General features: G+C 33.8%; 1 long non-coding RNA gene across 1 annotated transcript; it reads left to right on the top strand.

Annotated features, from left to right (window-relative positions):
- Positions 1-27637, top strand: LOC129746607 (uncharacterized). The gene is made up of 3 exons (XR_008737325.1): positions 1-760; positions 26404-27423; positions 27546-27637. It is a non-coding gene; the product is annotated as an uncharacterized LOC129746607 (long non-coding RNA).
- Positions 27638-27908: the final 271 nt, after the last annotated feature.

Raw genomic sequence — 27908 nt, 5'->3', positions numbered from 1 at the left:
TCTGGCTCAGTTTCGACTAAGCCGGCTGGCAGAGTGGAAGGATTTCTGGGTTTCTGTCTCGGGTTTTTGCCGTTTGCTTCCAGTTGTGGTGTTTGGACACATTCAGGTTGGAGTTTCTCCTATTGGGGTGTCTAAGTTTTGCGCCAGCAGCGAGAAATAAAGCCGTTGAAAGCTTTGGATCTTTCTTCCACGGAAATTCACAGGAACTGTCACTAGTCCTGCCGGAAGAGGACTTTTGTGGGTTGAAGTCGTTCGGGTGAATTAGTTTGACCAGCAGTGTTGTTATTGTGTGTTTGCCAAGCTACTGAAGCCTTCAGGCTCGGGAAATTCCGACGGGTTTCCAGGATCTTTTTTTCTTCTTGTGACAATAGCGGAAAGTGGAAAATTTCCTTCCATCCGGGATCCGTTTCTGGCTGCCTTCTTAAAGAAGTTGATGGGATAGTGAAAGTGTTTGCACAGTTTGTCCTGCCCGAGTCGCTGAATTGTTGTCATAAATTTGAACAGCAAACCCCGGAACGTGCTGCAGGTCCATTAAAGATTGCTTGGTTGTTGCTTTCTCCGCGTCTTTGGTTTAGGAAAAGTTTTTAACCGATTGTGGGGCTACTAAAGTGTGCCAAGAAAAACATGAACTTGGCCAAGTGAGACAATTGTTGATTAAGTGTGTCAACTGTCTGTTGGATTTTTTGCTTGCAACTTTGAAGAACTCAGATGAGGAATAGCAGAACAAACGGAAGAAATTGTGCTGTGTTAAATTACTAAGGTAAACATTCATGCTTTATTTTTTCTGTCTAATGTTGCTCAATGATCGTTTTTATCGATAATGCATATACTGTCAGGCGTTAGTTTAAATAAAGTATCGAAGATCGTTTTTTTTTTGCAAGAAATTTTTTTTCAAATATTGTCTAATCATGTTCAAACTTCAAATAAAACAAGCTGGGAAAATTGATTTTTAATGTTGGGAGATTCACTCAAAATTATCAAATGTAAAATGTAGAAAGAATTATCTCAATATCAAAAATGGCTTTCCATTTCCATATTTCCGCTTTGAAAAGGATTTTTTTTTTTATGTTACGCCTTGTGAAAAAGATTTTTCCAACTTACATGAGCATTTTGAGATTATTATGTGCTCAATATTTCTTGAATTCTGTTTTTTTTCTTCAAATAAATCAGTTGACATAAGTGTAGTAGAAGGACCCTAGAACATATAAAAAGTCAAATTGTAATTTAAAATTATCTTTACCTACCTTTCTCAATAGTCAATATGTATTATTTATTTCCCTTGTGCGAAAATCTCTATTTTGATCAATGCATACTTTGATGGAGTTGAATCAATCTAATATAAAAAAACAGGAACATAATGATACTGTGGTAATGTGAAAGCACCGAAAAAAAAATGAACTCTCTTTTATGATGAATTTCGTTAAAATGAGATGTAGTGGTGAGTTTCGAACAACACCGTACAAATTGAATCAATACATTCTTGAGAAAAGGATTCGAAAAGGATATTGGAACTAAACGTGTTAATCTATCGACGAAATTTGAAGATGAAGGACGCCATTCCACTTCGAAGAAAAGTTTTTATTAAAATTTATTTATATCTACGACAATGGCGCGGCTATAAGACTCCCAGAATCATTGGTAATGGTAAGTATAATCTCATCAGTGGTATAATATACTAAAGTATATTGGAAAGGTGAAATGAAGGCTAAGCCCTTTGGTTTGAAAAGGACAACTTTGTGCGTATGGTCATGAACAAAAATGGCGGATTCTCTGGGTAGATGAAAAAAAGTGTCTTTAAAGTTTTGTTATGGAAAACTAGTGAAAAATACCTGCAAATAAATGGGACGGAAGGAACCCTAAGCTTAAAAAAAAATGGGACGGAAGGAACCCTAAGCTTAATAAAAGGGACGGAAGGAACCCTGAGCTAAAAAAATGGGACGGAAGGAACCCTAAGCATTAAAAAAAAATGGGACGGAGGAACCCTTAGCTAAAAAAATAAATGGGACGGAAGGAACCCTAAGCTAAAAAAAATGGGACGGAAGGAACCCAAAGCTAAAAAAAAAGAAAACTGGGACGGAAGGAACCCAAAGCTAAAATAAAAAAAAAAATGGAATTTGGTCAAAATTCAATACTGATATAGAAATTCTTGATTTTGGTAATAAAATACTGTACAGACCTTGGTTTAAATCTGGTGAAAAGACTTTGAAGATCGTTAAAAAAAGTAACGGAAGGGCTCTGGCAAAGAGAATAACTTACATAAGGCGGAACACTCAGTAAATTGTGTGATAGTTCTCGTCAGGAATGTCAAGATGTTGGACGGAAGGACTCCGATAATGATTAAATAGTCCCAGAACCCAGTTTACGTAACCTTAATATTCTTGTCTCATAATTTTGTACTTGTTACAACAAAACACCAAAATTCAGTGGGAGAAAGGATCTACGAATTTTTTTCTAGCTAGTTGTAAAACTTGATCATCTCCTTAAATAATGAAAAAAATAGAATAAAGTAAAGCTACATGAGATAGAGATAAAGTTAAAAATCAAATCAAATAAACCGATTTTATTTTTGGCATGGTTAATACATTTTTTATTTATATTCACTAAAATGTTTGGGAACTATGGAGCGCAATGATGTACACTATTGTCTATAAACAGACAGCTCGGTCAATCGAATTTAAAACTTTATTGCTTTAAAAAAAAGTAAAATGATAAATGGAAGAAGCAGATGAATAGCTCAATCAAAGAAATACATGCGAAACTTAAGAACATCTAACTTACAAAATCTGCAGGAGGTTTCATTTCGTTAGTTTGTATTGGCCCTGTTGTTGAGTGAGAGTCTAGCCCGATCAAATGGATGTTTACAAGATGTGACTAAAACTAACATGCGGTACTGAGAAAAACTGTTGAACCACATATTTCATTTTTAAAACGTATCGTTCGACATTCGACTGTTTTTTTGCTGAAAAGAAATAACCTTAATGAACATTTGTGATTGTTATGCTGTTTTGATTGATTCTTTATCTTGAGACTGGATAGTCTTCAGTCTTGGAAATTGGCAAATCAATCTGAGTATATCAGACATCAAATAAAAATTTAAGTTGTTCTTTTTAAATCGTCCCAAAGCATTTATGCATGGTTAAAGATTTCCGATTTAGTTTACAAAAAAAATACTATGCCTCATTTGTAAACGCCTGTTGTTATGCAAGAAATTGTTTTAAATCAAAAAATTCGTTTGTAGAAATTGAACATTTAGGCGTTTTTTTTTGGTTACGGAAAAAAGCAGGCGAAACAACAAGAATTCTCTTAATACACAGCAAAATCATATTTTTCTGAAAAGTGCATTTAAATGTCATACATATTCTTATTACAGCGGATAAAATACATAAACTGATTGCTGTTTCAAGACACGTTGTTATGAGATGAATATCTTCCATCATTTTACAGATAATTTGAATCTCGATTTAGTTTTGTAAAATTTACTAGGCCTCGTTTATATACACCTATTGCTCTGCAATATAATTCTTAATATCGAAAGAACTTGTTAGTCGTAGAAGAACCTTTGAGCATTTAGGTTGCATAAAAAAAATCCTACAAGAAAAAACGTTTTTCGATTAAATATTGAAGTGATATTCTCACCACAGTTGATGGAACATGTTTAAAAAAAAACTGATCATTTTACAGCGTTTCATGTAAGAGGCGTTATTCACAAATTTAACGATTTTTACTCGTATTTAGACATTTTCAAATGATAATCGATAGTGGTCGATTCCTGGTCATCAACGGCAGATGTAAAAGTATGTTAAAAAAACTTGGTAAGTTACCATAAACTTTGGCCACAAGTTGGTCCTGGACCTGGTGTTCAGGGTCTAAAGTTTAGACTCTTAAACTGAAGACAAATGGTTGTTGACGAGCCATACGACATGCAGTATTGAGATAAATCAATAAACCACATTTTTCGTTCTGACAACGGACTGTTCGACATTCAAGTGTTCTTTGCTGAAAAAAAAATTAAGTTGTTAAACATAAATGAACATATGTGTATGTGATGCTGTTTTGATTGGTTCGTTTAATATGAGACTGAATAGTTCTCAGTGTTGCAAATTGGAATTAGAATTAGAATAATTGAAATCGGCTAATGATCATTCTGGTTCATTTGGAAACTTAGTTGGCCTTAGACAACACACACAGATTTAAATCATTCTTCTAAATCGTCCCAACTCAATATGTATGTATGTTTTAAACTCCCAGTTCAGTTTAAAAAAAAATAACTAAGGGGCCGTTCAGATACCACGTGGACAGAAAAATGAGATTTTTGACCCCCTCCTCCCCCTCCGTGGACAAGCGTGGACATTTGGCAAACCCCTACCCCCCTCCCCGGATGTCCACGTGGACACATTTGGAAAAGTTTTAATTTTAAATACCTATAATGTGACAGTTAGAAAACACCACTTTTTGCCTTTTTGTTATAAATGGCTGGTTTCGTAAAACCGAATAAGAATTTCCTGATATAAAAAAAAATAAAAATTTTAAATTTCTTTATTATCATATTTATATCTTGCTTTCAAGTAGCTTATTGTTTAAACTTAAACTGGAAAGGTATGCTATTTTAAGATTTTTATTTAAACATCTTAATATTTATTCACCTTTAGAAAATACTAGCTGACCCGGTAAACTTCGTTTTACCCGTAACATAATAAATCGTTGGATAATGTTTGCAGTTCTTTAACTTCTTCGTGCTCGAGAATCAGTTTTCATGAAAAAAGCCTAAATCGGCTAAGACGGTGAATGTCTTTTATTATACAAACCATCTCCGACCCGAAAAACCGTCAGATACCAAATTTCACTAAATTCCGACTGACCATTCATACGTGATGGTGTTACAAAGAAAACGCCTCCATTTTTATATATAAGATTTTTAAAGAAAGTATGTCCACGTGGACATGACCTAAACCCCTGCCCCCCTCTCCGTGGACAAGCGTGGACATTTCCATACCCCCCTCCCCCTCCTAAGTTGTCCACGTGGTATGTGAATGGTCCCTAAGCCTTATTTATAAACGCCTGTTGTTATGCAATAAAACGCATTCAATCAAAGATTCCGTTGTCGAAAGTGAAGCTTTAGACGAATTTTTCGGGTTACGAAAAAGGCTTAAACAGGATTCTCTTCGCACAGGAAAAACGGTTTTTTTTTGTGAAGCGTCTTTAAACGTCATACCTATCCTTCTAACAGCTGATGAAATACGTAAAATGATTGCTGTTTGAAAACACGTTTTAATTAGAAAATTATCGTTCATTATTCAACTGATATCTGTATGGAATATACAGATACATTATGGATACATTATGATCCAAAACTAGTAAATATTTTGTAAACCCTTCAATGATTATGTTTCAAGATACTTTTTCCAGGCGATGCTGGGCCACGTATTGAGCTATCTAACAACATCGGGAAAATTTAAGGTAATCACTTGAACCGATTGAATAATGTTGTAAGAATATTCAAAAAGTTTATACTTACGTGCAGAAGCATGAAATAGGTATATGGAATCCTCGGACAGTCGGGGCAGATACTTGATGATTCTTTCGGACACACTATTTGAGAATATTATCGAAAGAGAATGGAAATTGAGTATCCATCCATTAAGCCGGCACAAATTTCAGTTTCAGAGAATAAACTGCAACCAGAGTAGAGGAGAAGGCGAATGTAGTAGAAGGACCCTAGAACATATAAAAAGTCAAATTGTAATTTAAAATTATCTTTACCTACCTTTCTCAATAGTCAATATGTATTATTTATTTCCCTTGTGCGAAAATCTCTATTTTGATCAATGCATACTTTGATGGAGTTGAATCAATCTAATATAAAAAAACAGAAAATATAATTATACTGTGGTAATGTGAAAGCACTGAAATAAAAATGAACTCTCTTTTATGATGAATTTCGTTAAAATGAGATGTAGTGGTGAGTTTCGAACAACACCGTACAAATTAAACCAATAGAGTTGTTTTTGACATTTCTTACGCACACTTGCTGAGCGTGTACAGATGAGACGGGACAATTAACCTCAAAAACTCTCGGTACAAAAAAAACGGGCACACATGGTTGTTTTTGAGGTTGATTGTCCCAAAACTGATAAGTGTTGCTGAAACAACCAACATAATATCACGAACACTACCAGCGACAAATAGGACTATACATGCTTGAGAAAAGGATTCGAAAAGGATATTGGAACCAAACGTGTTAATCTATCGACGAAATTTGAAGATGAAGGACGCCATTCCACTTCGAAGAAAAGTTTTTATTAAAATTTATTTATATCTACGACAATAAGTTATCATTTTTCTTAGATAGTGATATTCTCAATAAAGGTAAAGCTTCTCATTTTCTACTGGTTTATTCAAAGTTATTGCATATTAAGAATTACGTAAATATAACTTCTTACACGCCTTGCTAAGAACATTTTTTTTAAAGCACCACAACTCATTTTCACGTGAAGCGTTTATTTTTAGTCTAGCCAAATAAAAATAATAAAAGCTGGAAAACTGTTGAAGAATATCGTGATTTAGTTTTATATCAGCGATTTGATTAGGAGAAATCATTTCATTAAAATGTCCCTAAACGTAAAATGACCAGAAAAAATTCATAAAAAAATTAAAGAACCAATGTCGGACGATGTTTGGTACAAACTTGTTCCCATTTCTGTAGTTTATTTTTTCGCTTCAAACTCCGGTTAATTGATCTCATGCCGTAGTACACTGAACTAGCCAGGCAGTCTTCGGCGTGATGTAAACAAAAGACAAATGTTTGCAAAATTCGAAAACCGATCAAGCAAATGGCACCAAATTTGACAAGGGAAGGTATATGAGTACAAAATATGTTTCAATGATTACACAAAGAAACATCTATCAGATTTTTCTCCACTGCTCTTGTTTTGAAAATAACATTTAAAAATAGGTAAACATTAAGTTAATCTATTTTTGTTCTTGTTTGACAACACTGTAGTATTAACATTTAGGTTTCAACACAATTATAAACTTGCCTGAAGACCACGAGTGATTTGAATTCTGAGAAAAAGTTATTAAGCAGAGATTGTGACGATATTTTAATGAACTTTTTACTAAATTTATTCTTTGATTTTTCAAAACCATCTGTTAATTCATTTCACCGTCTTTACAAAGTAAGTAGTAGTAGAATTTAACTTTTGAAAGCGTTGTAGGGTAAGTGTACCTATTTCGTTGTATTTTGTCAGGGGTTTTTAGATTTGATAAGAGTAAGCAAAATCTTCATTTGTAGGGTATACAATTTTCAGGTAACTTAGTTCTTAATTCTTTAAAGCACTCGGTTGAAGTTTGAAATATTCATTTTAAGCTTTAATTTTCGAAAAATAATGTGTTTTTTAAAGAGTGTCGAAGTTCCTAATTTGACACTCATTGTTCCTAATTGTTTACATATGTGTTCCTAATTATGAACATGTAAAGGAAAAGTGTATCAGCGTGCTCAATATTTGTCCTCATTCTGCATATGATTACATTTCTTATCAGTATAATGAGAAAATTCTAAGAACATAAATTTTAATCATAACTTTTATAATATTTTCTGGAATACGATCAGAGAAAACATGCCTATTAAAATTCTAAAACAAGTTCGTTTATGTCAGTTTTGGAGAAAGTGGTGGATGTTAAGCTTAAACAAAATCAACTTGCTTTTTACAACATTTTTTGTTTTTTAAAATTTTTTAGATTTGAATTAGTAGAAAATTTTAAGTAATGAATACAAATAAGTTTACAACATTTTTCATTCAGACTCTATTTCGATTCTGTTCACGTTGAAAAAACTCTCTGAAACATGATGGTTTACTATTCTAATATTTTTTAATCCTTCTTCAATCCTTTTTTTCCCTCTTCAAACTACTTGTTGCATCCATTGCTTTTTGTAATTTCATCAATGCGGGCTCCAGCTGATAGAACAGGAAAATATTTTTTCCTGTAGTTACGATGTTTCTTATATTTTTGTGGTGTCTGAGGTAACTTCAAGAGCTGTAGAAAATCATCTGCTTTGCAAGATTGTTACATGTTCAATGATTGAATAAAAACCATAATATGGAATAAGATAATTTGCTTCGATGAAAGAAGAGTGCTTTTCTATCGCTGGTAGGTTTCTTAGATTGGCCTTCGATTTGAGGACGAATTATGAAGCCTTGGATTTACTATCATTGTCCATTAAATACATGTGACAAATAAAGATTTTCCTGGTTTGTAGCAGACTCCAAGAAGTTTTCCTGTTGGTCTTCAATTATTTGAAGATTTCAGCTGAAATTTTTGTTTAAAAAACTCTAAATACACATGAGCAGACATCTGTTCTCTATACATTGGAGTAATTTTTATATTTAAATCTCCTACAATTTTCGCGAAAACGATCTTTCTGTAAAAGTCAAAGACAAATGGTTCAATCATTGAACTTCAATGATTCAAATTAGTTCTTTTGAATTTTTGAACAACTATTTTATTTGAACTTTTGTACAATGCTCTTGCCCATCAAGTCATAAGTGTTGATGCGTTTTTTCTTTCGGAATAGACACATGGATTTTATTAAAAGCTTCCTCAATTTCAATTGTAGCCATGGTTTCTTTGAGCTGTGAAGTTTCATGTCTATTTCCAGAACTTCTTCGGGGTTTTTTTTAATAAAAATGTTCTTTAAAAAATATATTTTCGACTTATGAATATAGCTTTGAAATGCACTTATGATAAAAAAAAAAATCATGTTTTAACTTAAAACGATTTCCCGATGTCCCCCAGTTCCCTGAAAATAAAATTAAGATAAAATTAGTTTTAACAACTTAACGTCAATCATATTCATTCAAAAAACACTCTATAACTTCAACATACTTTGGAATACTTTGACTATGTCCCACCATTAGAAACACATTGAAAAAAGTGTTCCTAACTATGGACATAACATTTTTCCAGTTTTTAGTTGAAAAAAAAAACATGGTTTTAACAGTCTTATTACAAAAATCATTGTGATTTACAATCCGACAAAAATTTTCATGATAAATCGGTCAATTTGGACATATTTTAAAACAAATCGGTTATAACTGAATAATTTAGGAGTGAGAAATCTAATTTGTGTTTATGATTAAAGTTAAGATGATCCGTTACTTTATCAATTTTTTTTGTAGTTATGATAAGTTGAAAATAACGTCACAAACAGTCAAAATCAAACGGTATGTTAACATTAGACACACATGCCAAATTAGGAACACCCACCCTATTTCTGAAACACGAAGAATTATGCAAGCTTTGCATTAATTGGTTGAATGAAAGATAAAATATTTATTCAAAATCAGTTTGTAGATTTTATGTAGATCTTAATATTATTTAATCCGATCAACAAGATCAACTTTACTAAAAACTCACTAATTTTAAAATTTCCACACGCCATATTATAGAATCTAGAGGCAATAGCCATAATCTGAACAATGTTTGAAATTCAGGAAACATAATCATTATATAAACAAAGGCACCAAAAATACTGTTCCCTGTGTTATTTGAGACTTCTCTCTTTTTCCAGTGGGGAGATAAGAAGGGGAGATCGAGACCCTCAAACAATATTCTACATAACTCAAGAAGTATTCAAACAAATGAAACAAAATTTAGCATGGAGTCGTATTTGGAAAAGAGAAATGTACGAAACCGTAGGAACCGTACGAACCGTACGAACTGTAGCCGTACGAAACGTAGGAACCGTATGAACCGTACGAACCGTAGGAATCTTAGGAACCGTAGGAACCGTAGGAACCGTATGAACCGTAGGCACCATAGGAACCGTAGAAATCGTACGAACCGTAGGAACTGTACGATCCGTGCGAACCGTACGAACCGTTCGAACCGTACGAACCGTTCGAACCGTACGAACCGTAGGAATCTTAGGAACCGTAGGAACCGTACAAACCGTATGAAGGAACCGTAGGAACCGTACGAACCGTAGTCACTGTACGAATCGTACGAAACGTAGGAACAGTACGAACCATACGAATCGTACGATCCGTACGAACCGTACGAACCGTTGGAACCCCAGTGGGGTGATTGGCAGTGAAAAGGGCTTCCCCTTTACATTTTCTTTGCATAACTGGTAACTAAACGAGCAAATCGAGCCAAATTTGCCATGGGGGGGGGGGGGGGGGGGTACGAGGAATGGTTTGAATGATTATTAGAGACCCCTTCTTTTTTTTAATAGAGAATTAAGAAAGAAAGAGGGGTCCCGAGAACAAATCAAGCAAATAGACACAAGTTTTTATAGTTTTTTTTTTGTAAATTCTTTATTTGAAACGGCTCATACCTTTAGGCTTTAAGAGCCAAACTCGTTTTGTTTGATTACAATTGTGTGCTTATATCTAGTTCACTTTTTGAAGAAAAGATAGAAGATAGATAGGGAAATGTGAAAATAAAAAGGAAAAGATATATTTCGAACATGTAGTCCAAGTCTATCACAGCCAGCACATCTCTCACTGAACCATAGGGTGGTTTTCCTCGGGCCCGAAGGGAGTCTATCAAATTCGTTCTAGCGACAAGATGGACGTCGCACGACCAAACAATATGCTCGATGTCGTGGTAACCTTGGCCGCAACCACACAAATTGCTGCCAAAATTTTTATAGTTTCTTTACAAAATTTTACATAATTCGAAAAAAACTCAAACAAATGGACCTTAATTTGAAAAGGAAGGTTATTTGAATCCGAATTATATTTCTTTATTTTTGAGAACCCTGTCTTCTTCCATTGCAATTGGGGAAGAAGGAAGGGAGGAGTGGGGCTCCCATACAATTCGGTATTGCATTACTTGAGTACTAATCGAGTAGATAGAACCAAATTTGGCATGGAAGGGTTTTTGAGTATGAAAAAGCTTTCTATTGATATTTAACACAACTCCTTCCTTACATTTTTTCCCTTTTGAGAACTCATCGAACAAATGGTACCAAATTTGGCATGGGAGAGCATATGGTATGAAAAATGGTTTTATGATTTTTGATTTTTAATTGGGGATATAGGAAGGGACAAGAAGCTTCAATAAAAAAATTTGCACAAACTGAGAACTTATAAGTATACCTATATATAACCTATACTTATAAGTATAACTTAAAGGTATAGCTTAATTGAACTTTGTGATAAATCTTTTGAAACTATTAATGAATGAAACAAAATTTTCTATGAAAGTGTTTTTGGTTACAAAAAAAATGAGTATGCTTATTTTAAAAATGCCTACTAGAGGAAAGAGAATGATTTTTTTGGTATGAATCGGGAACTAATCAAGAAAAATGGAAATTATTTTATAGGTGGTTGTTCAAACAAATGTAGCCAAAAGTGGCAAATGTCGTAATTAAAATACCTTAAATCAAATTTTAATGATAGTATGTGGGTCTTCTCACTTTAGAAATGGGAGAGGATGGAGAATATATATTAATGTATATACATTTTGACATAATTTAAGAACAAGTAAAGTTTGTTCTGCGATCTTATTTTTAAAGTTTTGCCTCTAAATGATGTTTAAGTTTAATTTAAAGTTATTACTTCCAAAAAGACAAAATGTTTTATCATTTTTACGAATTTAATTATTATTGGATGGTGTAGCAAAGCAAACCGGGTCTGCCTATTCTCAATAATATCTTATCCTTAAAAATGAATATTGAATGATGTTTTATTATCTCAGCTGTGAAAACATTACATTCGATTATAAATAAAAAAATAATTGCTTCGCTAGATTTAAGTAAGCTCAAATTGAGAAAGTCAAACATGACCAACAAAACTGCTAGAGAATAGCAAGAACAAGTGCTAGATCCTTATTAATTTCACCCAATAATAAGGTTCTTGTAAAGATCATTCCAAACATGTCATGGAATTTCTGTTAACATGTACAAAATCTTCAGATTGATAAGAAAAATATGGAAAAAGATGAAAAAATGAATTTGTATTGAGCAATATAATTTTTAAATACACAAATGCAAAGGAAATTAACAAAATAAATCAATTTGCTAACAAAACTCATTTAAGTTTGTATTGTTGCTTTGGAAATCTTTTTTTGTGCGAACAATTTTTTTTTACTGAAGGCTGTATTTGAAAATTTATTTGTTTGAAAACATTGCCATATGCTAATTTTTCTCACAAAACAATAAAAAATGTTTTAGCAAAAACAAAAGAATAATTCTGGAAAGAGCTTGAGCAATCGTGATCCTGGTATGTGATTAAAATCTGTCTTACCTTTTTTTTCTGAGCTGAACTTTAGTGATTGTTATTTGAATTAACTTGAAATACTCATAAGTTCATCAGGTTATTAATGTCGTGAGGCGGAAAACCATTTAAAGAAAAAAAAAAAAAAATAACTCATAAGTTCATCTTATTTGGTTTTGATTTTTGTTCAGTTTTGAAGTATTTTTTTAAAAATAAAAATTGATTTTCAAATTTAATATCTTGAATCCGCATCAGGGAGCTTTTAAGGGGGGATAGGGTCTAACGGGTATAAAAAAACACCATTTTTACGACTTTTTTCTACAGCTATCGTTTAAACAAATGTATTCAAATTTTTTGCATTATACAAAGCATTATTAAAAGAACATTTAGTAATTTTTTTCGTAGAAAAATATTGAAAAATGAGCCGGTGACGGAGCACTTTCGAGGATGCCTTTTAAAAAACATGATTTGCGGTGGACACTGTATCTCAGCACAGAATCATCTGAAATCAAAAAATCCGAGCAAAATATTTTGAATAGATGTTTTTCTGGACCCCAACGTTTTTATTTAACTTAAAATTTTTTTTATGACATTTTTGTGGCTGTTTGAAGTAAAAACTACGATTTTTCACGGAAAAATCCGCCATTTCTCACCTGTAAAATCTCCCCAAAGTAAAAAAAAAACAAAAAAGAAAAACGTTGGGGTCTGGTATTTTATATGCAGAAAATATGTTCCAAATTTGAAAAGAATCGGATAAGTAGTTTTCAAATGACGATGTCCACGGACTTTAAAAATGTGCTTTCGAGAAAAACGCGTTTGAAGTTTCTGCTCTTGCTTTCTTGCAGTATTAGATAGGAGGAGATAAAGGCCTATAATTTCTACAGTTTTGCTTCGATTGACTTGAAAATTTGACACAACATTCTTGAAATGTTTTACAATAAGAAAATAAAAAAATAAAACAATCGATTTTTTTAAAGTGTTAGACCCTACCCCCCCCCTTAATAAAATCAGTAAAGAAAGGAAATATTTCCTAACCCAAGTAATAAGTCGATTTTCTAAATTCATGATGAGAAGACTTGGGGTGAAATTTGCGTATTTCAAAACTGTAATAATCAAAACCATTGTTACATCGCTACTTTCTAGAAAAGCTTCTGAGTATATGATAATTGTGATTTTTATTTGATGAATAGCTATTTTGAAAGTCTGTTTGCTAATTAAAAAAAAACTTTATATATAAAGAGCATTTGAAATAAACAAACTAAGATTCCATATTCAAATAACAACTTCAATTTCGCTCAAAAACGCATAGTTTCTCGAAAGAAGTTAATTTTGCTGAATCAAAGCAATCGAAACATTCCTTTTAATTCAACCAAGGTTATTACCTTGGTTGAATTAAAAGGAATCTTTCGATTGCTTTGATTCAGTTGAATCATTTAACCAAGTAGGCTCACAACACAACAGAGTGGAGTTTATTTTGAATAATTGAAAAATTTTTTTTCTGTGGTATAAAATTTTAAAAAATTCTTTTGAAAATTTGAGTGGTTTTTTCCTAACCGTGGGCGAATAAAAATGTTTGTATGTTTTTGCTAGATACAAGGTTAATTTTTTTTTCATAAATTGCTTATTTCAAAAAAGTTTTAGAATTGATTAAAAATTATACTGAAGAAAATTGGTGTTTTTTTTTATTTGAAATATTTAAGTCTTTGATTAAAATTTTAGTATTATTTATTAGAGATTGTTTTGTGTTTCAGTTTGTTGACTTCAAATGTTTATTTCAGCCTCTCAGTAAATTTATGAACATTTTTAACTTATAAAGATATATGAGGTTTTTTCTTATTATCTGACGGGTTAGCGCCGAGGTTTCCAGATCTTCCCCCAAATTGAAAATTTGGTTCATTTTAACGACTTAAAACACATTTTTTTTAGATTTGTAACATTTTTATTTTTCGAATTTGATCTCGTTTGATTTTTTTTTGTAAATTAAATGATACCATATTTCAAAGCTACATAAGTCTGTTATTTTTCAACGGAAATCATAATAAAGCTCATCAAAACGCATTAAAATTTTACCAGATTTTCAAATAACATATAAAAAAAGTATTGATTAGAAGATGTCTTAAAATAGTCTGCATCACCGAATATACTGCAAATAATATCATTGTGTAGTCCAATTTATGATGCAACTTTCATCTGAAGACACCAAAATGGGCCAATGTCTCCATTAAGAGTTATGTAAGAAATAATGACAATAAATCTCGTTTTTTTTGCATTCAAAACAAGGTCGAACAACTGCACTCTCGTATGCAAGCAGCGCGCTTTTGACAACAAATTGATTTTTCATATTGAAAATATGTGAAATTGAGTTATTTGAATATGTATGTATGTATGTATGTATGTATCCACCTTGGGTTTGCGGCAGCGCCGCAGTTATGACCAAGAAAATAACCCACGCGTCCATCTTGGCTACCACGCAACACAATCATAACCACTCAATGAGACTAACAAGGGAATGGAATTGCAAGCAGAGGCACTTACGTTATCCAGGGTTAAAAGGGAAAAAGACTCGAGAAGCTATAAACATGTTGTTGACTAACCAAGATAGCATGCAAGCTATAATCCCGCCGCCAAGGCTTCCGAAAAAAAGAGTGCGTCCTTATTTTACAAATAGTAATCAAATACTATAATTTCTTCAACCATGCCAAATTCCCTTGACATAAATTGGGGAACGTCCAGTATTCGAAACGGGTAGCAAGCACATACAGTTACCCGCTCTCTTTGTAAAAGAAAGATACTCAGATGCCCCTTCCCTATTTGTTGAAATATATAACTCAATTAAAAAAATATAATAAAACAATACAAAATAATACAATATGATATAAATAATACAATATAATATAACATAATGTGATATGAATACAATATACAATAGAATATTATAAAAACATGATGCACATATCAGATGTTCCTCGAACCTCTGAAAACTAAAATAAGTTACAGGATAATTTATTGTTTTCATTGGCAGAGTTACATTTTCTCCATTGCTGAAAAGACTATGAATTTATGTCGACATTACTACCTGAGAAATGAATTAAATTTATACATCAATATATAAAAATCAAAAGCTTTAAAATATATTGTTTTATGACGAATTGTTATATGATTGATTAAAGTAAGCACACACTTTAAATACAAAAAATATAAAATATTTGAAATATTTTAACCATCAACCCTTTACTGCATTCGATTTTGCCGTTTCGATTCGATGCAAACTAGTTTATTCCACTGACCATGCATTAAGCTACGCGAAAACGCAAATAAATGACTTTAATTTGATAACATTTTGTAAAAACCTTCACTTATTGTATCGATATATTATTAAAAACTTCAATATTTTTCAAAATAAAATGAGCTTTTATACTGCACGGTGAGTGAGGTGAATGGAGTTTAGTCATTGTTATGTAATTCTCCTCGTCTTATTCATTATCTTTAAATTGAATTACTTCCAAAGAAGAACATTTCGAAGATTTGCGATGTATTTATGTAATATAGCGTTGATGCTGATAATATAAAAATTGCATGTAGATAAAACAGTATTGAATTTAATATAAAACACGAAATGGAATATTTAATTATAATATTAATAAAAGAAATTATAATGAATGAACATAATGAAGTTGATCAACTCATGAAGACAGGTTTCATGCTGTGGAATAAAGTGATATTGTTAATGAGTTATTATATCTATCTTTTCAGATAATTAATAGTTAATTAATAACTAATAATAATAAAATTTAATCTTTTCAGATCACCATCAGAACATTTTTGCTTCATAAAATAATAACATTGAAACGATGCAGTTAAAAATAGATGAAAATTATGAGTTGTCTGAAAATGATTAAAAATTATTAAATAAAATAAACTCGTACATTGTAAACATAAAGTCAATATGCGGAATATGCTGTCTAGATTTGAAGAAATTGACGAGAGTTTAGTTTTCAGCTTTACTGTGGAGAGAAAATCTGGAAAATTGGTATTATTTTGAACATCTTAAATAAAAAGCCTATAACAAACTACTAGATATATTTCTGAAACCGATCGCAAATATTATCATCACACTGTTATGAATAATATTCAGAATGAAAGTTTGTTTTACTGTACCGCGAAAAAATCACCATTGAGTGCTCCTTGAAAACACTCACGATTCTGTTAAGCCTAGTCCACACTAGGCAACATGAACAGCGATTTTTGTTATGAGACGAACTTTGTTGTCTGTTGTTGTTGTTGGAAACCTGAGACGGTCTCAGTGTCTCCCGAAGAAAATGGGAGACGCTGAGACCGTCTCGAGACGAACCGTCTCCTAGTGTGGACTAGGCTTTAATGATTCTAAAAAGAAAACAAAAATGTGGGGATGAATAAACCAACCGGTTTAAAATCCCAAAAAAAAATCTTTAAACAGTTTCTGCTACTCACCGCCAGCGCGTTCTAGCAGCATCGGCAGTGAAAAGAAACCTAACTACAGAAGGCTTGATCGGGAAATAAGTAAAAAAAAATATATACAAAAAGAAGAAATAGTAAAAGATGGAACGGGCTCACCGATATCTCCTCTCTTGGGCTGACGTTCTCCGCTTGCTGCGATCTAGACGAACATGCACTGACATGTTCTAGCGTCATTTACCGGATCGGATGTAATTTTCAAATTTCACTTTAAACTAAGCTAAGTTGTCTATAATTAAAAATAAACTTTAAACTAAATCACTAATGTTCACAATTTTTCACATTTGTTCATTTTTGGTCTTTTCCACGATAATGTCATAATGGCAGGCCACGCCGAGATTTTTTTAACTTCAATTAGACACATCCGCGGTTTTTCACTTTTTATTTATACATATAAAGATCACTTAAACTATTCTTCAAATCGGCTGCGTTATTAAATTTAAACAAACTGTATTATGAACTCTCAACTTCGGGCAATTCTTTTCACACTTGCTCGAAAACTTAAAAAAAATCCAACATCAGCGAAATACACTAACGAGAAACCGGAGCGAACGATGTGAAATTGAGTTATTTGAATAAACAAAAAAGTACAACCAATCCCAAGCATATTTCCATCGACCGAAAATATCTTCAAAAGCCAACAAGTTGGTAAAAGACTTGCGCATAACACCCGTATCCAGGCTTTCTTCAATCGTCGCAACGATTAAAGTTAATTTTTCTCTTCGGTCAAACTTAGCAGACGAAGCAAAAAAAAAGGGAACCAAAACAAAACATGGAAACCGCACCATAACTCAGCCCGCATTTGTTATTTCTTCGACCTTAGGCCGGAGAAAATATGGAAAGATTCTTACGCTGGAAAAAAATCGCTTAAAAATAATCAAAACACGGACGGACAAATTAAATGTTTTCACCACTTTTCTTCCTTCCTCATTCAGTGTTTGATGGATTGCTGGAAAATATTAACGGCTGCCAATTTTGGCAAGTCATAAATTTCCAAATAGGAGAGCTCTATACGTACGTACTTTTGGCCATGATAGGCCGCTAATAGGATTTTGTTTATCGACCGAAGCATCGTTTTCGAGGAAAGCTGGAGTCGGGAATATTGTTTCCTTTCATTCATCGATTCGTCTAGTCTGGCAAAAGGTATACTCTCGAAGAACTCTGGAATTCGTTCTCTAGCTCATTAAAAAATAATTCATCTTAAGGAGGCAAATGAAGAATCCTCCAATTACAAGAGGAAAACATCCTCTTGTGTTAATATTAACAATAATTGCCTGAATGCGTTGGCCAGCTCTTTTATTTGACCTATGAAAAACAATAAATCTGAAAATATAGAAAATATTCACAAAATTTTTCAAAACACCCTAAAAAATTATCGACACTCAAATTGAAAAGGAAAACACGAATTATGCTGTTAAAGCAACAAGCTTAAGCCGAGTGCTGGTTTCTGTTTCACGCCAGATGATTTATGAACCTCGATTTAAATTGTTCCATTTCCATGGAAAATCAACTATGAATGATGAATTTTCATCGTCATGAGCGAACACCTACATACTTCCACCAAAACCGAAACACCCACCAGCAGCGACCCTTCCTTAGATAGAGCTCTGAATCCATACCACCTTACCAGAAGACGTCGGACCTACTTATGTTTGTCTCATTTGCGTAGGAAAATTTCGCAGAAGTCTCAGGTCGGTTTATATTTTCATTTATTTGGCTTGTCGTGACTCTCTTGAGCCAACATAAGCTATGAACCTGTACCTATGATGATCGTCGTGCACAATATGCTCTTTCATTTGATAATTCTTCATTCATCTTGGCCTCAGGCAACGGGTTCGTTGGTTCTTGGAGTTTTGTTTGTCGTCACAGAAAAATTTCTTGATGGGACGCGTGGAGTATTCATTTTTTATTCGCTTGAGAGTAGATATGTGCACATCGTTTGAAATAGCATAATAGCAACTAAATTTATGAGCGATGGTTATCTGATAAATTATCCTAATTGAAGGTTCTATGTTTTGTGTTCTTACAACGGATGAAAAAAATTGAATTTAATGGAAAGCACTTGATTTTGTAGTTTTTTTGTACAGAGTAAAGCCTTAATTGAAACTAGGCTTCAATTTTTCTAAACTTATTTCAACTTTTAAGATTGCTTCTATTTGAAGAGTTTCAGTTCGATAAAAGTGTTTTTTTTTATTGAAAAAAATTAATAAAGAAATGAATCAAACTCTGCATCCAAGTCTGTAATGGCTAATCCTCTTTAGACGAAGTTTAATTGAATTGGCTTAAAACTAATCAAAAGAGGTTTTCAATTAAAAACGTCTCACAAAAATGTACTTTTTAAGCCCACTTTCCCCGGTATGTAACAAATCGTTACACCGCGAGTTTCCAGCTTAATATGTTACGTCCAATCTCTTCTCCCTCGTTATATTGTAGATTTCTGAAAACTCTCTTTTCAAACTTCCAAAACAAAAACAATTTGGATAATACAAGCACAAAAAATTGAGCTTAGTTAAGTCCTTATTTTTGCTTCCAATGTCTTCTTTACTTTGAAAACCCAGGCATGTCCAAATAAATGCGGCGAATCTGGAATGCAAGCCCTTCAATAAAGGGTGTTACGGTCAAAATTTGGTCAAGGGAAAACGCGTGTAAATCGGTGAAATAGTTTATTTAAAAAATCAAATTAAATTTTTTTTTCAAGTTTAATTAGTATAAAATTCAGGAAAAATATTCCGCTTTTCCAAATCCGAATTGCCGGGCCTTACGCTTAACCCCTGCCATCAGATTTAGTGCAGCCACCTTGTCCACCTTCTTCGCCGCAGAAAGCCAGTTTGCCTTGAACTGCTGCTCGTCCTTAGCAGTTTTTTGGTCTTCTTTAGGTTCCGCTTAGCAATAGTCCAGTATTTCTCAATTGGGCGGAGCTCTGGCGTGTTGGGAGGGTTCTTGTCCTTAGGAACCACCTGCACGTTGTTGGCGGCGTACCACTCCATGGCCTTTTTTCCGTAATGGAAAGATGCCAAATCCGGCCAAAACAGTATGGAACAACCGTGTTTCTTCAGGAAAGGCAGCAGACGTTTATTCAAACACTCTTTCACGTAAATTTCTTGGATGACAGTCCCGGAAGCTATGAAAATGCTGCATTTCAAGCCACACAAACAGATGGCTTGCCAAACCAGATATTTCTTCGCGAAGTTTGACAGTTTCATGTGCTTGAAAATATCTTCTACCTTTCCCCTTCCTTTTGCCGTACAAAACTCCTGTCCTTGAAGCTGCTTGTAGTCGGCATTGGCGTAGATTTCGTCGTCCATTACCACACAGTCAAACTTTGTCAGCATCGTCGTGTACAGCCTCCTGGATCGTGCTTTGGCCGTCGTATTTTGTTTATCATCGCGATTTGGAGTCACTACCTTCTTGTAAGCCGATAGTCCGGCTCGTTTTTTGGCACGATGCACGGTTGTAGACGGTACACCCAGCTTATTTGTGGCATCTCGGAGAGAGAGGTTAGGGTTTCGCTTGAAAATACCGGAAACTCTCTTTGTCGTCTCAGCGGCTTCCGGTTTTCGATTTCCCCCCGATCCAGACTTCCTGGCTGTCGACAAACGTTCCCCAAACACTTTAATCACATTTGTAACGGTTGATTTGGTAACTTTTAGCGATTTTGCCAGCTTTGCGTGGGAGCAGCTCGGATTTTCGCGATGCGCGAGCAAAATTTTGATACGCTGAATTCCAAAATCAAAATAGGAGCAACATTGTACACATACACGCCTTGAAAATGAGGGGTGTTCAGGTTTTTTAAATGCAAAATTGAAAGAAATACTTCAAGTTGATATTGACCGTATCACCCTTTAGCTTGAACGCAAGATATATACAATTTGGACTGACTAATACAAAAAGCTTTATTCTTGTATAAATGAAATAATTTTTGTGTTATTGTTCAATCAAATGTTCTATAATATGATACATATTTCTTCAAAGATTTGTAAATTTTAAATTTCAAAATTTTAAACGATGGAAAAAAGATTAAAAAACTTATCATATTCTTTAACTGTTTTAAACCATTTATGCTTTCATCGAATTTCGATGACAATTTGTCTAAGGTTTTCTTGAATTTTTTCATGAAATTTTCAATGGTAGAAGTAAAAGTAATGTTTGAATGTTCAATTTGTATTGATTCCATCTATATCAGTTTTCAATTGAACACATTGTGGACTAAGTTAAAGAGTTCTGGCTACTTAGTTTGTCAAAAGTGTACTACACTTGGATAACACTCAGCAAAACTCAAATGTTATAAATTTCAGAATTATTCTTTTAACTTCAAAATTTGTTACACAAGTAACTCTAAGGTAGGCTTATTTTGTAGACTATGTTTCAGATATTTCTGATATAAAAAATTCCAAAATTTTGTGTTTCAAGACCTCGGCTTTTCAGTTTTTTATGTGTCAATTGTAATTCGAGAATCGAAGTTTAATATTGAATTTACACTCAATTAATTTAATACATTTCTTAACAAAATCGGAAGAGCCACGGCCTTAAAGGAAAAAAAATAGAGTTTTCAATAAGATACAGGGTTTAACGAAATGAGTAATGACTTTTGAATATAAGAAATCAAGTTTTTTCAATTCTTAGAAATAAAGTTTTAAATTTTCAACTGGATTTGAAAATCATGTGCATTTCCAAAAGAATAATTTAAAAAGATTGCATAATGAGATTTTGTTTTCTGAAACAAAATATTTAAAAAGAATATAACATTTCTCAATTTAATTTAAAAATTTAATAGTTTAAATTTTTGAGTGTTTCATCTATCAGAATTATTGGTTTTAATGATTCTGACTCCATTCTTTAGTCCCAACATGTTTTTTAAGGGGGGAGTAGGGTCTAACACTTTCAAAAATCGATATATTTTTATTTTTTTTATTATAAAACATTTCAAGAATGTTGTGTCAAATTTTCAAGTCTATCGAATCAAAACTGTAGAAATTATAGGCCTTTATCTCCTCTTATCTAATACTGCAAGAATTCGGCGCCAAGGCCGAACAAGAAACTCAGATGCAGAGTCAAGAAGCCAGAATAAGATAAAGACTTGAAAAAAAAAGCTGAAGACAACGAAATTGCTGCAGGGAACGTACTTTATGGAGCTGGAATCGACGATTCAGTGTGAGTGGAAAAAAAATTGTTTCTTTCATTTTTAGAGCAGAAACTTCAAACGCGTTTTTCTCGAAAGCACATTTTTAAAGTCAGTGGGCATCGTCATTTGAAAACTACTTCACCGATTCTTTTGAAATTTGGAACATATTTTCAACATATAAAAAACCAAACCCCAACGATTTTTTTTTTACTTTGGGGAGATTTAAAAAATAAAAAAATGGCGTTTTTTTTCGTGAAAAATTGTAGTTTTTACTTCAAACAGCTACAAAAATTTCATAAAAAAATTTGTTTAGTTAAATAAAATCGTTGGAGTCCAGAAAAACATCTATTCAAAATATTTTGCTCTGAATTTTTGACTTCCGATGATTCTGTGCTGAGATACAGTGTCCACCACAAATCCATGTTTTCTAAAAGGCATCTTCGAAAGTGCTCCGTCACCGGCTAATCTTTCAATATATTTTCAATATAATGTTCTTTTAACAATGCATTGTATAATGCAAAAAATTTGAATACATACGATAGCTCTAAAAAAATCATGAAAATGGTGTTTTTTTTACCCGTTGGACCCTACTCCCCCCTTAAGGCAATCTCTGAACGAATTCGAAATATATTCCTCAAATAAACTGAACATTTATCATTGCTTTGGATTGTAGATTGATTTTCACCGAGATTTTTCTCAAAAAAAAGAAAAAAATCTGAACCTGAAAGAAGATCGCGAGATAATAAGCTTTTTATTTATATTAAAATATTTAAGTCTTATTTTAAGATTTGACACAATTTCAGTTTTGAAATTGATTTGTATTTCTTTTCGAACTGAATGCAGGTTAAAACAATTATGAAAGGCTTTAAGTTAAGGGCTCAAAATTAGTGGCAACAAGAAATTCCATTCTTGGTGCAGAAATTCCAATGTGGTTATTGAAATTGAAGCTTATTTATCAAATTAAATCGAAAATCGAGTGTAACGCCGAGTTCCTTATGAAATTGTGTGTTTGACGTGTTGTATTGCCAGTTTCTTGAAAGTGTTTATGTTTAAACTGTCTTTGATATTCTGCGGCAGGCTGTTTAACATTTTTAGACCGTTGTAGAAAACTGATCGTTTTGTCATTTCCTTTCTCGTATTTGGTAATCTGAAATCATGGGCTCTTCTCGTATTGTAGCTATGAACATCGTTGCCGTACTGAAGACCGTCCATTAAGTAAGCCGGTTACGTTCGTTGTTCATTTTATATACAAAAATCAAATTGTTAAACGCAATTACCTGTTTCACTGACAATCATTGAAGTATGTCGTGCATCAATGTACTTGGTGTGTATCGATTACATCGCATCACTACTTGCATGATCTTATTTTGAATTCTTTGTAGGCGCTTTGTTTGTGTATCAGATGCATGCAGTAAAATTGTAGCGTAATAGTCGAAGTGCGGCATGATAACAGATTTAACGTAGATTATTTTCGACAAGAAAGTCATATATCTACTTACTCTACAAAGTACACCATATTTTAAGGAAATCTTTTTGATTGTGTACTCTATGTGAGTTATAAAATTCAGTTTTTCATCGACTTGTACTCCTAGGTATTTGACTTGACGAACCCTTTCGATCTCACAACCATCGATTAATAACTTAGGGCTTACTCCTATTTTGCGATTTCCAACAATCATCCTGTTGGTTTTATCAAGATTTAGACACAATTTTCTGTGTTTAAAAAAACCTGCAATATATTTCAAATCAGCATTTGCTTTTTGTAAAACGAGTTCTTAGTCATTTTTACTCCAATAGGAGACGGAATCATCTGCAAATAGCTTGAGACGGCCGTGATTTAAGCACATTTTCATGTCATTGGTGTACAATATAAAAAACAAGGGACCCAATACAATTCCTTGGGCAACTTCTAGGTTATTTTCTCTGAATCGCGAGTAAGATGAACCATTATTTGTTCGTTGCATTCTATTCTCCAAATTATCTTTGAACCAGCTCAGAACCGTACCATTGATACCAATTTTTACCAACACCTCTAACATCAGTAACCGATCAATAGTTTCGAATGCTCTCTTGAAGTCTAGAAACACAGCCGATATGTAGTTTCCGTAATCAACATGAATCTTCTAATTTCGAAGTATCAAGTTAACTGCAGATTCAGTTGAATGCTCCTTCCTGAATCCAGACTGTTCAGCAATCAATATGTCTTCACACTCAATAAAGCGTAAAAATTGCTGTTTTACTTCTAATTCTAGCACCTTTTCTTGAATTTCTAACATGTTTATAGGACGATATAACGTCGCCTCTTGAGCTTTTTTTCTGTTTTTCAATGAGAACTACAGTAGAACACTTCCACGTTTTAGGTATTATTCCTAACTGCAGACTCGTGTTTATAACATTTCTCAACGGGTTGGCGAATTCCAGCAACGAATCCTTAAAAAATTTAGGGAGACATTTTCGATACCAGCTATGGGTTTCATATCATTAACTAAAGGGTGATACGGTCAAAATTTGGTCAATATCAACTTGAAGTATTTCTTTCAATTTTGCAATTGAAAACCCTGAACACCCCTCATTTTCGAGGCGTGTATGTGTAGAATGTTGCTCCTATTTTGATTTTGGAATTCACTCTTCACTGGTCAAAATCCCGTCCAAGGAAGAAGAGCGGCGTATCAAAATTTTGCTCGCGCATTGCGAAAATCCGAGCTGCTCTCACGCAAAGCTAGCAAAATCGCTAAAAGTTGCCAAATCAACCGTTACAAATGTGATTAAAGTGTTTGGGGAACGTATGTCGACAGCCAGGAAGCCTGGATATGGGGTAAATCGAAAACCGGAGGCCGCTGAGACGACAAAGAGAGTTGCCGGTATTTTCAAGCGAAATCCTTACCTCTCTCTCCGAGATGCCGCAAATAAGCTGGGTGTATCGTCTACAACCGTGCATCGAGCCAAAAAACGAGCCGGACTATCGCCTTACAAGAAGGTAGTGACTCCAAATCACGATGATAAACAAAATACGACGGCCAAAACGCGATCCTGGAGGCTGTACACGACGTTGCTGACGAAGTTTGACTGCGTGGTAATGGACGACGAAACCTACGTAAAAGCCGACTACAAGCAGCTTCCGGGACAGGAGTTTTGTACGGCAAAAGGAAGGGGAAAGGTAGAAGATATATTCAAGCACATGAACCTGTCAAACTTCGCGAAGAAATATCTAGTTTGGCAAGCCATCTGTACGTGTGGCTTGAAAAGCAGCATTTTCCTAGCTTCCGGGACTGTCAACCAAGAAATTTACGTGAAAGAGTGTTTGAATAAACGTCTGCTGCCTTTCCTGAAGAAACACGGTTGTTCCATACTGTTTTGGCCGGATTTGGCATCTTGCTATTACGGAAAAAAGGCCATGGAGTGGTACGCCGCCAACAACGTGCAGGTGGTTCCCAAGGACAAGAACCCTTTCAACACGCCAGAGCTCCGCCCAATTGAGAAATACTGGGCTTTTGTCAAGCGGAACCTGAAGAAGACCAAAAAACTGCTCAGGACGAGCAGCAGTTCAAGGCAAACTGGCTTTCTGCGCTGTACGCTGTACTGGCTGTACAAAATCTGACGGCAGGGGTTAAGCGTATGGCCCGACAATTCGGATTTGGAAAAGCGGAGCCTAATTGAATATTTTTCCTGAATTTTATACTAATTAAACTTGAAAAATAAATTTAATTTGATGTTTTAAATAAACGATTTCACCGATTTACACGCGTTTTCCCTTGACCAAATGTTGACCGTATCACCCTTTATTTCGTCAAAATCTTGACTACTTATTGTTTCGAATGTGAGAAATTCTCCACTATTGTACATACTCTGATCCACGTAGCCATTTGAGCTTGCCGGGATGCTGTTATAGATTTCCATGACGCTATCAATAAAGAATTCATTGAACTTCTCTGCTATTTCTTTTTCGTCTTTGACTTCAACTCCATTGAATGAGACTGAATCTGTCCTGGTACTATTTGACTTCATCAACCTATTTATTGTTTTCCACAACTGTTTCTCATTAGATTTGTTTCTTTCCAGCTCGTCTTGGATAGATTGGCTTTTAGCTTCTTTTAATTTTTGCGAATATTCGTTTCTCATAATTTTGTACTTATGCCAACTCCTTGAACATTTTGTTCTTCAAAAATGTTTGTTAAGTTTGTCTCTGCGTCTTTTGATTTCAATTAGGCTTCTGGAGTACCATTAAGTACCATTTTTAACACTTTCTTTCAATAAAACATCAATACGTCTTACCAACTCGTTAAAGTCAGCGCATTCCAATGTTGGCAAACCTGACTCAAGAAGCTGTCGAAACACAATGTTGTTATACTGACTCTAATCATTCACAATCTGATGGATCTAAGGTAGACCATCATTAGTACCAAATCCAACTTCAATATTTGTAGTCATCATTCGTTGCTTTAGATAAAATAATTAATGATTATTTAATCTTTTGAAATTCGCTATCAGTGTAGGATAAACGATCATTGAGCCAAATTTTATTGACCAAAACAGATCAAACTCTAACAGAAGACTTTTCATCACCAGGTTGAAGCTGCCTTCAAACAATCACACTCAAAGGAAAATAAAAACTCTCGCAGATCGCCAGTATCTTGCCAATAAAATTATTCAGCTACTAGAGACAATCAACGACGACGGTTTTAAACATTCATAAACTGTTTCATTGCACCCAAATCAATACCTGGATTGGGCATCTTATTAGCACGACCACGCGGATGAGACACCCGGAGACATATAATCATATTTTTCGGCATCTTTCAGTCGGAAAGGGGATCATCTTTCAGCGATTGACATTTTTTTTACGACAGGTGCCATTGCAACGACTTTTGGCTTTTGAAGGAGCCGTTCTGTAAAGAGCATTAGCATAACCAATAGAAAAAAAAAAGTTGTATTGAAATGTAATAAAACACCGAGCGAAATATTTTGCCCCCGTGTAAACAACATTATTGCAGTGAAGAGGAAAATATAAAATTACTTGAAGCAAGCAAGCAAAGCAAAGCAAAGCAAAGAAGGGAGAATATAGAAGTTAAGTTAAGTTGAAAAAAAAAGTGTGCAAGTAAACATCACGAGAAGGCGGGCAAACAGAAGCATAAAAATTACAAATTGAATCGCTCTCGTGTAATGGCATGTGAATTTGATTTGTGAAAAGTGTATATCCGCGAGCCAGTGTGTGTGTGTTTTTCTGTATACTGTTACACAGGAAAAGGAAGCTGGGGAAGCAGCAGCGGCAAATGTGAGAAAACAGGAGGAAAAGCTAACAACGTCTCGTTTGGAGCAGATTCAGATTCCCGGTGTTTCCTGGAGGCAAACGAAATCAACATACCTATACGTTCAAACATCCACAAAGCTAGTTACATACACACATCCAAACCAAGCAAGTGATAAGCAGCTAAGACGGGCAATCATCCTGAGCGAGAAAATGTTATTTATGATGGCGGATGATGAAGAATAGCTCAAGCAGCCAGCCAGCAGTGTGCCAGCAGAAGTAAAACAAATGTGATTTCCGGCGAGGGGTGTTAATTTCGTGACAATTAATGTAATTTGTATGTGAGTGAGTTTTGATTCATGGCAGCGGGATTGTTTTGCGTTCCTACCTTTAGCGCGTCCCGTTGTTGTTGCGATGGTTGATGTGTATCAGTGATTGAGTGCGTTTTTTTTTGTTTTCCCAGAATTTTACAGAGGATTTTAGGACTCAACGAGGGATTTGAACGCTGTTTGGAGTTTTTTCGCTGGAGTATTCAATTTCAGAGATCAAGGTAAATAATAACAAAACATTGCAGTTTATAACCATACTATTTTTTGGAATAATTGGCATTTTGTTTTTATTCGTTTTTCAGTCATTTAACATTGTAACTGAGAAATGATCTTCTCGAAAATCAAAAAACTAAACTTTATTTCAAATCAAATTAAAATTTGTGAAATCGACATCTAGAATTTTTTGACAAAATTTCCTCATTAAATTATTAAAAGATATCATAAGAATTAAAAAAAAATGTGTTTTTTCATAAATGCTAGATGAATATCAAAAAGTT

This window comes from Uranotaenia lowii, chromosome 2, assembly GCF_029784155.1.
Source record: "Uranotaenia lowii strain MFRU-FL chromosome 2, ASM2978415v1, whole genome shotgun sequence".
In the NCBI taxonomy this organism is placed as follows: Eukaryota; Metazoa; Arthropoda; class Insecta; order Diptera; family Culicidae; genus Uranotaenia; species Uranotaenia lowii.
The sequence above is the reverse complement of the archived record's forward strand: the minus strand, read 5'-3'. Positions and strand labels throughout refer to the sequence as shown.